The sequence below is a fragment of the Protopterus annectens genome, chromosome 7.part0 (assembly GCF_019279795.1).
Source record: "Protopterus annectens isolate FY-2018-M chromosome 7.part0, PAN1.0, whole genome shotgun sequence".
Classification (NCBI taxonomy): Eukaryota; Metazoa; Chordata; order Ceratodontiformes; family Protopteridae; genus Protopterus; species Protopterus annectens.
Genome location: NC_056739.1, coordinates 488,995,156 through 489,005,881, shown reverse-complemented (window position 1 = coordinate 489,005,881; position 10,726 = coordinate 488,995,156).

Genomic DNA, 10,726 nt, shown 5'->3' with positions numbered 1-10,726 from the left:
CAGTTTTTAGAAGGCCAGTTCCTGCTGAATCTGGGCGGCTGAACCTGAAGGAAATCTTTTACTGTCTGAACTGACTTGGCTTTTTCCTCAATGGACTTTAACTTTTAGTTATGTACTCACCATAACTTCAGATGTTTGGGATCCATCTCGCCTACATTCTGACTGATGGGTTCGGAGCCGATCCCTCGGCTCTGACTCGGCACGCTTATGTCAAAGAGCGAAGTCTCTTATTGGCTGAGCTTACTATATCCCAGGATGCACCACTACCATTCCCCCAGATCTAGTTTGTCCGCATACATGCACACATGCACGCACTGCTTATATAACATCGTCAGATGAAACAAGATATAAACAGTAGAGCTCAAAACCGTTCAATCTCTTCTGATCTCCAAGGCAGGGGGAAGGAGGGTGGGTATTAGGAATGTAGGCGAGATGGATCCCAAACATCTGAAGTTATGGTGAGTACATAACTAAAAGATGTTATGTGATCCTATCTCGCCTACATTCTGAATGATGGGACAGCGTCCCTAGCACCTGAATCCTGGGTGGCTCACTGGAAAACACTCCTGAGTACCGTGGAACCAAATGATGCTCGCCCTTTAGATGCCACATCCAATTTATAGTGGGAAATGAAAGTATGCGGGTTGGACCAAGTAGCCGCAGCACAAATCTCAGAAATAGCGAGCTTGGAATGAAATGCAATAGAGGTAGCCATAGCTCTAGTAGAGTGAGCTTTGACAGATGTTGTAAGTTGCTTATTTGAAGAGGAATAAGCCTGAGCTATGCAATCTCTAATCCATTTGGCAATAGTCGCTTTAGTGATGGTTTTACCCAGTTTATTATCTGAAAAGGACACAAACAATTGGTCTGTCTTTTGAATCTGTTGAGTCCTGTCTAGATAGAAGCGCAATTGCCTGTGAACATCCAACTTATGCAAGGTGTATTCCGCTTTGTTTGAAAATTTTGGAAAGAAAACTGGTAGTTCTAGAGATTGTTGGAGACAGAGATTAGAACAAACTTTTGGAACAAAGGATGGGTTAGGCCTAAGTGATACTCTATCCTTGTGAAAAATCAAGTACGGTGGTTTGATAGATAGGGCTTGAAGTTCTGAAACTCTTCTTGCAGAGGCAATTGCAATTAAGAAGGCAGTTTTCCAAGACAGATATTTTAACTCACATGTAGCAGCCGGTTCAAAGGGAGGAGATGTTAAGGCACTAAGTACCAAATCAAGATCCCACGGAGGCGCAGGATGAAAAACTGGGGGTCTTAAAAGCACAGCACCTTTCATGAAAGTTTTACATAATCTGCTACTCATCAAAGGTGGGTCTATGGATTCGTGAAATTTGGAGATAGCTGCTAGTTGGACCTTAATAGTAGAGACTGAAGATCCTTGATTAAACAAGGATGTTAAAAATTTCAAGACCTCTGGTATCGGGCAGTAATAGGGTCTAAGCCTCTGAGTTGAGCCCAGATAGCAAACCTCTTCCACTTACTGTGATACAATTTCTTAGTGGTGGGTTTGTGGGCTGAAGATAAAATGTGAATAACTTCAGGGTCCAAGGTGTGATTTCTGACTAAGGTCGGAAGTGGAGGAGCCAAGCTGCTAATTTCAAAGTGTGAAGGGACTGGTGCTGTTGTCCCGACTGATGAATCAGAAGGTCCGGAGTTAGATCCAAAAACCAGGGACCGTCCAGAGCATATTTCTGTAGGTAGGGGAACCATACCTGACGAGGCCAGTACGGAGCAATTAGAATCATTGTGGACCCCAATTGGGAAGCTTTCTGGATGACTTTGGGAAGGAGTGGAACCGGAGGAAAGCGTAAAGCAGTCCTGTTGGCCAAGGTTGGACTAGAGCATCCGTAGCTGCTTCCCTTGACGCGGGGTCAAGGAAAAGAACCTTTTGCACTTCGTGTTTTGTGGTGTTGCAAACAGGTCGCAGCACGGAATCCCCCATCTTTTGAAAATCTGAGCTGCTACAGTTTCGTTCAGGGACCACTCGTGAGGAGAAAGAATAGTCCTGCTCAGTCTGTCTGCCAATACATTGGATTTTCCTGGAATGTGGGTCGCTACCAGGAAGCGGTTGGTAGCCACTGCCCATTCCCACACCCTCATGGCCTCTCTGCAAAGGGGGTAAGATCTGGTCCCTCCTTGTTTGTTTAGATACCAAACCACCGACATGTTGTCTGTGTGGATAGCGATAATGCCTTGAGGGAGAAAGTTGTGGAGAGCTTGTAGGGACAGAAGTACAGCCCTCATTTCCAACACATTGATATGGAGAAAGGTTTCGTTTGGAAGCCAAGAACCCTGAACTGACCTGCCCAGACAATGCCCCCCCCCACCCCATCTGGGAGGCATCCGTCGTCAAGGTGGCTACCGGAGAGGGCATAACAAAAGGTCTTCCCTGATTCAGATTGGATGGCTGAAGCCACCAGCGGAGGTCCCGATTGCACGTTTCTGTAATCAGTATGTGATAATTGAGGGGGAGATCCTGAAAGGACCATTGTGTCGATAACAGCCACTGAAGAATTCTCATGTGCAATCTTGCCAGAGGAACTAGGAGAACCGTGGCAGACATTGAACCTAAAAGTTGCAGGACCAACCTGGCTGGGGCTTTGGATCTTAGAAGCAGGGCTCGGACTTGACCTTGTAATGTTTGTATCCTTTCGGTAGGAAGGAAGATTCACATCAATTTTGAGTCTATCTCTGCTCCTATGTATCTTATGCGCTGAGAAGGCAGCAAGACAGACTTTGACCAGTTGAATGTAATTCTCAGGGAAGCACCCAGGGAGATGGTGGCTTGTAGGTTCTCTAGTAGTAGATGCCTGGTGGTGGCAGTCAGGAGCCAGTCGTCCAGATAGGGAAACACTTGGAATCCGAGACTCCTCAGGTGAGCAGTCACTACTGCCAAACACTTGGTGAACACCCTGGGGGCTGTGGTGAGACCAAAGGGCAGAGCACAAAATTGGAAATGACTGTCTCCCAGGCTGAAGCGCAGATACCTCCTGGACGCCTGATGTATCGGTATGTGATAATAGGCGTCCTTGAGATCTATGGAGCACATCCAAACATCTTTCTCCAACAATGGGAGAATGGATTGTAAGGTGACCATCCAGAATTTGGACTTCATGACGGACTGGTTTAGTTTGCTGAGATCCAATATGGGTCTCAGGTCCCCTGTCTTTTGGCACTAAAAGAACCTTGAGTAGTTTCCGGATCCGATCTGGTCTTTGGGGACCGGTTGGATGACTCCTTTTTTCAGCAGCTTTGAAGCTTCTACGGCTGCAATTTCCCTTTGACTGGGTGGTGGGTCCGGGATTTTTTTGGACGGTGGGGGTGAGTGTGTGAAGGGAATGGTGTAACCTCCGGCAATAATCCGAAGCACCCATCTGTCCTGAGTAATAGACTCCCAGGCTTTGAGGTGCTTGGCAAAACGGCACCTGACTGGCTCCGGAGCAGCACAGCCGGGCAATCCCTAATGGAGTGTGGGAGGCTGAAGAGCCACGAAAGGACTCGCGGTCTCCATTGTTGCGGGGGCCTCTGCCGCCTCTGGGACGGCGTCTCCCAGAATAATTTCCCCGTCCTCTGCCTCTGGAAGGGGAATCTTCCTGCTGTTGGGGAAAGAATTTCTGTGATTTGCGGAACCACATCTTCCCTCCTCTTTTAGCCTTGGGATAAGGCCGAAAGGGAGAGGAATAATGTGCTCCTACGGCAGATAAAGTCTTTCCCTCCTGCTCACAGCGGGTAAGAGTGTCTTTTACCTTGGGTCCAAACAAAGAGGACCCATCAAAGGGAGCGTCGGCAAAGGAAGACTTGAAGGCCTCCGTGAAATGACACAAACGGAGCCAGGCTTGTCTCCATAGAGCCACGCCTGTGCCTGCCGCTCTGCCCGCCCCTTCGGCTGCATATGAAATGAGCCTCATGGACGAGTTAGAAATCGAGGTAAGGATAGCCAACTGAGAGCTAACCGACTGGGCTAGCTGCTCAGGTAGGTTACCTGAGAGGGAGTCTGAGAGCTCCTTGACCAGATCCCTCTGTAGTCTGGTGAAATGTGCCAAATAATTCAGGGACCTCAGAGTAAAGGCCGCTGAAGTCAGGGTGCGCTTCCCGTACTGGTCCATGCTCCTAGACTCCTTATTATGAGGATGGACGGACGTTGAAGCCTCTGCCACGTCCTGCTGGGTAGCAGATGCCACCACCATGGCATCTACAGCCACGCCTTTCATCAAGAACTCCTTCTCGGGTGGGGCAGACAAAAATTTGTTAGGGCGAGAAGGCACTGGTTCCACAGTATCTGGGTGTTCCCACGCCCTCCGACAAACCAAATCCAGGAGCTCGTCGAAGGGTGGAGACACCCAGGAGGTGGAGGGCTGAGCCCCGAAGGCCTTGAGAAACACTGACTCATCAACGAAGGGGGGTTTGGAATTCCAGCCGCCTCGTTGCTTAAGGATTTCTAGAATGTCTGCAAATGAGACATCATCCGAGGACGACTTTGGGGACCCCTCCGCATCATCAAGATCAGTGTCCGATGTAAGAGACTCGTCGGGGGAGTCCACGTGCTTCCTCTTGCACGATCTCTTCCTTGGGGCTCTTCCAAGACAACTCCGAAGAACCCTCAGGAGGAGGGGAACCCCAGTGGGGTAACCTCAGGCCCCAGGGCTCCGCTGCCTAGAGACAGGGGAACTGCCAAAGACCCAGTCTCCATGCCCAGGGAAGGTGCCGGTAAAGCCGTAGAGATGGCCGAAGAAGACTTGGCCAAGGCACTCCTCATAGCTCTGAAAGCCGGACCCCCAGAATCCTGGGAGTGTCCGGTCCCCGGAGCCATGATAGCAGACGGAAGTCCCGCGGCCGAAGCACCGAGAGGGAGGCTCGGAACCGACAGCATAGGTCCCGAAACGTCACCCCCGGGTCCGGCCGAAGAAGTCCGTGTGCTAAACTCGGACCCGAAGGCCAGGGTTGGAGTAAGCGTCGGAGCCGACCCTAGGATCTCCACTGGCTCCATCAGCACCTGCTCCGACGGAGCCGAAGCGGTCGGAGGAGGAATGGCAATGGAGTGGGCTATCGGCTCCGAAGCCAATTGGGTTGGAGCCAAAACAAATTTTTGAAAGACTGGGGACTGGAACAGTCTTTGGAGCACCCTGTCTATGTCCGAATCTGACATCCTCGATGACCTGGAGGAGACCGAACGGGTTCGAGTAGGTCTCTCCAACGGCTCCAAGGGACTAGGGGACCGGCTCCGAGGCGACTCGATAACTATCGGCGCCGAAGGAGAGCACAAGCCCATTTCCATCGGTGCCGAAGAGGACTTCGGCGCCGAGGAGGAAGTGTCGGAGCGGACAACCTTCATCGGCTCCGAGACCAGTGGAGCCGATGAAGGTGACCCGCCTCGATGCCCCAGCCGCCGGCTCCAACCCAGAGGAGTCGAGACTGGAGGCATCGAGGCAGACTATTCCGCCTCGGCTCCGAAGTCCGTGGAGCCAAGGAGAAGCCTGCCTATGTCTTTTGGTGGTCGGGTCCGACGGACTGGTCGGAGCCGCCCTTCTTTTAGCAGGAGAAGGAGAGGACGCTAATGCTTCTTCAAAGAGGGTTTTATAAGGCCTTTCAAAATAAGTTTATTTTTCCTCTCTTGGAGGACCCTCGAGGAAAACGCGTGACACACGCTGCAGGACTCCTGCAAATGTTTAGCGCCCAAACAATAAACACAGAGAGAGTGGTCATCTGTGATTGACATTTTAAAGTTGCACTTAGTGCACTTCTTAAAGCCCGAAGGCCTAGGAGCCTGAGACATTATAGCAACAAATTCAGTAACACAAAAAAACACACTGTTTATAAATTGACTGTCACTACAATGATTAGCTCACGGTTGCCGATTAAGGTTGACAGTCCGACAACTACAGAAAATAACTAAAGGGGATCCTAGAATCCCTAAGGATTTGAAATTAAATTTACTGACAGGGAAAGGCCCTTCAGTTCAAGGGGGGCCTCTAGTCAGAACAAACACACAATCACACACAAATTTTCCACAAAAATACCCAATCACACACAAAAAGTACGGTATAGCCGTTAAAACAGCTTTTTGTTACAGAAATAGAAATTTCCTGACAGAAAAAGTTAGTGAAAAACACTACTTAGCTCAGCCAGCTCGAGACCACGTCTTTGCTAGTTAGCGGCAAACGAGATCTGGGGGAATGGTAGTGGTGCATCCTGGGATATAGTAAGCTCAGCCAATAAGAGACTTCGCTCTTTGGCATAAGCGTGCCGAGTCGGAGCCGAGGGATCGGCTCCGAACCCATCAGTCAGAATGTAGACGAGATAGGATCACATAACATCACATCTTTAGCATTAGCACCAAAAAGCTTGTTCTTTTCCAAGGGTGCGTCAAGAAGTTTTGCCTTAACATGATCTGGTAAGGGTTGTTCTTTCAACCATGCATGTCTACGAATGACCGCCCCTGTCATAGCTGCCCTACATGAAGCCTCCAATGCATCATATCCACACTGTAGAAAGTGATTGCTAACCTGTTGAGCATTATGCACAGTCTCCTGCAAAGACTTCCTATCTAAGGGTTCAGGGGAGGCCAATGTTTTTTGTAAATCATCTAACAGGAAATCCTGATATTGAAACATGTGAAAGAGACAACTGAGAGCTCTCATAGATAAAGTAGTGGAGGTGTAAACCTTCTTCCCCCATCTCTCTAAGGACCTTGCTTCCCTGTTAGAAGGCAAATGATTTTTGGAGGTGGTAGCTGAAACCCCTTTAGGCCCCTGGGAAATTGTTTCTAAATCAACAGCATGGGCCTTAAAGAAATGAGAATGGGTTTCTGGAACCCTATAGTATCTGTCAGGCTTGGCAGGGGCAGGAGGAAGAGTATCAGGGGTGACATTGGAGTCAGAATACAAATCATCCAAAACATCAAGCACAGGAGGTATAGCTAAGGGTCTGTGCTGGGGCTTTTTAAGGAAGGTTCAAGGCTTTCTGGAATCAGAATATTCCTGGCCTTGCCACTTGAAATGCTCCCTCATGGAATGCAGAACTTCCCCAAAAGAAATATCCTCAGGAGGGAGGCTGAGGAATGGAGTCCTCTGCATCTGAATCCTCATAGGTCTGGAAGGGCTCTTCCTGGCTTCGGAGTGAACAGAGTCCTCAGAATCTTCATCTGAAGGAAGAGGGTCAGAGGGTTCAACCCTGGGCCTTTTGTCAGGAGGAGGCTGGGATCCTCTCTCAGGATGGGCCTGGGAACCTCTGATCAGGGAAATTAAATCTGCTGCCATAGACATGATTTGTGTTTCAGGAGTAGGCTGAGGTAAGGTTTTAGCAGTAAGATGCTTGGACTTGCTGGCTGCCTTAGCACGTGTGTAGGCCTTGATAGACATGGACATGGGAGGCCTAGCTGCTCCACATGCAGGAGTGACCTTATCAACAGCAATGGTCTCGGGCATTTCCTCGGTTTCGGTATCCGGAGGAAAATCAATAACTGGCGTCGGAGTGGCCTCCGGTATCGGAGATATCGGTAAAGCGGTGTCTTCGGTTTGGAGCGGTGGAATAACCGACTCAGAGGGAACCGGGGCACTTGCGGTTAGTTTTGTCGTGGTGTCGGTGGAAGACGCGGGCTGAGGATGTCGGTCCCGGTCTTTTCGTTTCTTAGGAGTCTGCGTTGTCGGTTGTTCCGACGGCATTGTATAATGAAATTTGTCGCCGAAGAAGTCTTCTGCGAACTCCGCCCAGCACCTGAGAGTGCACTTATTGAAGCGAGCACAGGCGACACAGGCCGAGACGTCGTGGTCTGGGCCAAGGCAAGGGAGGCAGTAGGAGTGGAAATCCTTATGAGGTATTTGTTTACCACAAGACAAACAATTATTTACTTTTTCAGTAATTTCTGACATCGGCTGAGGCAAGAAAAGGTCCCCAACGGGGTACTTAGCTTTTTTGATGACTTCGGTTTTGAAGAATACAGGAGCTGACCGACCGGCACTTGCGAACTGCTTCTGCTTTGGGCACCGCGCGGCAAGAAAGACTGGAGAAGATGGTGTTGGCTGATGCTTATATACTCCAGCCGCCCTGACGTCGGAGAGAAATGCGACATCAGCCGATGTCGGACCCAGACTTTGGAATCCGGCCGACCGAGGGCTGCCTGAGGCAGGACAACCCATATGTTATGACTGCAGTTGCATTCTTGAAGGACATCTGATAATGAGACCCAGACACAGAGAATCTAGGTAATTTTCTGAAGCCTGTAGCTATGGAGATGTGATGATGACTATCCTTTATATCTAGTATTATCATAAAACTCACAAAGAAATAAGAAGCAACAAAACTCTAAAGGGTCAACATTTTGAATCTTGGTACTCCCACAAACAGGCTGAGAAAGGAAATATCTAAAACTGATCTCCATGAAAGCTCTTTCTTTGGAACCAGAAACTTTATGGAGTAGAAGTCTTTCTACCTTTGATTTAAAAGTACTGGTTTTATGATTCTTAGGGACAGAACAGGAAGAAAGAACTACAGGCAGTCGCTGGGTTATGGACATCAAACGTGCAGACAACCCACAGATACGAACGGGTTGCCGCAATGTCGGAAATAACATGGGGAAAAATAAATAAATAAAATCCTTAAAGTTGCCCAAATGTGTGTGTGTGTGTGAGAGAGATCGCGAGAGAGAGCGATGTGTGAGTGAATGAGTGAATGCATGTATGAATGAGGAAGTGACTGTATGTGTGAGAGAGAGAGAGAGAGAGTGTGAAGAGTGAGAGCAATGTGTGAGTTAATGCATGTATGAATGAGGAAGTGTGACTGTGTGAGAGAGAGTGAGAACGATGTGTGAGTGAATGCGTGTATAAATGAGGAAGTAAGCGTCTGAGAGAGAGATTGGGAGAGTGACAGCGATGTGTGAGTGAATGCATGTATGAATGAGGAAGTGTGTGTGTGTGAGAGACAGACAGTGAAGAGTGAGAGCGAGCAATCCCCTTGCAGCAGTTAAAAGGTGGGTGGTTGTATAAGGGGAGGGGGTTAGTTATGGAATAGGTAAAGTAGGGTTGAGAGAGAGAGTGTGTGTGTGTGTGTGTGTGTGTGTGTGTGTGTGTGTGTGTGTGTGTGTGTGTGTGTGTGTGTGTGTGTGATACCTTTAAACCACTTAGAGCAAGAAATCTCGACAAAGCCATAAATAAAAGTGGGACAAATGCCCAAAAATAGGGACAATTTTAATAAATATTGCACTTCCAAATTTAGAAAGTTGATAGAATAATAGGTTTTGCATTAGCATGAATTTTCTGAAGGGTATGGAATCTGAAACTCAAATGTCTGTCATTATTTTCTAACTTCAGTCTTTAATGATTTGCCACTACTTTTGCTAGACAACCACAATTTTATGAAAAATGGATCAAAAATATGAGGAAAAATCTGCACAGTCTGTGAAAATCTGTACAATTGAGAGGTGTTCGTGTGTTTAAAGGTCCTCATAAACACTGCATTTAGTAACAATATGCCTTAAACCAGCTATGTGGATAGGAAGCAAGGAAGCATAGCTACAGTATTACGTTTAAGATTTTTTTTGTATTTGGAAGTGTTTCTAAAGTGTTTTATATGCAAAGAAAACTAAAATAAATACTAGACTGAGGCAAACATTTGACTGACATTTAATAAGAACCACATGTACGTGTTTCAACTTGCATACAAATTTGACTTAAAGACAGACTGAAAAATGGATCTCGTCCTTAATCCGGGGACTGCCTATATGTTTGGTTCAAAGGATGTGGAGGTATTCCCTGAAAGGAAGTATGTGTATCCAGTGCTAAGTGCTGCACTTCTGAACCACTTTTATCTACAATCTGCTGCTAAGTAGGAATACTGAGAACCAGTTTCTGACAGATTTAGTGAGAAAGGGGCAGGAGGAGGGGACAGAATGCTGGCATAGTCATAGAGAAGGACGGGGCTTGTCTCGGGGCTTGTCTCTCTCTCTCTCTCTTTTTTTTTAAGAATCCTTGTTATTTATTTATTTATTTTAGTTTCCCCTCCTGCCATATCTTTATGGTTTCTTGTTTGCCTGGTGGTGGTATGGATGGCTTGTTTTGCCTTTTACAGTGGTTAAAGTATTTGGCAGATTTGTAATGGAGAACACAACAAATCTTAGGAACTCCCTGAATTAATGTCCCTCTTTCATCAAATTGTTTAAGGAACTGAGTAGCAGAATGACCAAACAATCTGAAGTAGAGTTTAAAATTTCAGACGTTATTTTATCATCTTTGGGTTATTTAAGCAGGAGCAGTTGCCGTTGGCACAGTACCTGCACAATCCTGGGACAGATCAATAATAGTATTCAGATAGGAGCTAACTTCTGAAGAAAGTGTGCCAGATTACTCTCTCATACAACTAAAAATAAATGTCCATATATATATGCTTGGAAGTTATGAATTTTATATGTCAAAGTGGAAGAAAAGAACATTCTCTTACCGAATCTGTGCAACACCTTACCTTCTTTATCCACAATAACTAAAAGTCTGTTTCCAACAGACAAAGAAGCTGTCATGGCAGCTGGCTTTTATCTAAGATGAGAAGACAAGAATTGCTTAGCTAGAGGTATTTCAGTGTCTAGCTGCCTTTTTGGGGACTGAAGTTGAGAGTGAGGATTATTATATGCAAAACCACATAGTCCACGTCTGGCAAAACAGGAGGGATGGATGTACAAAATGGAACAACCACTTTCAACATAAAAAATATACTCAGTTCAGGAGGA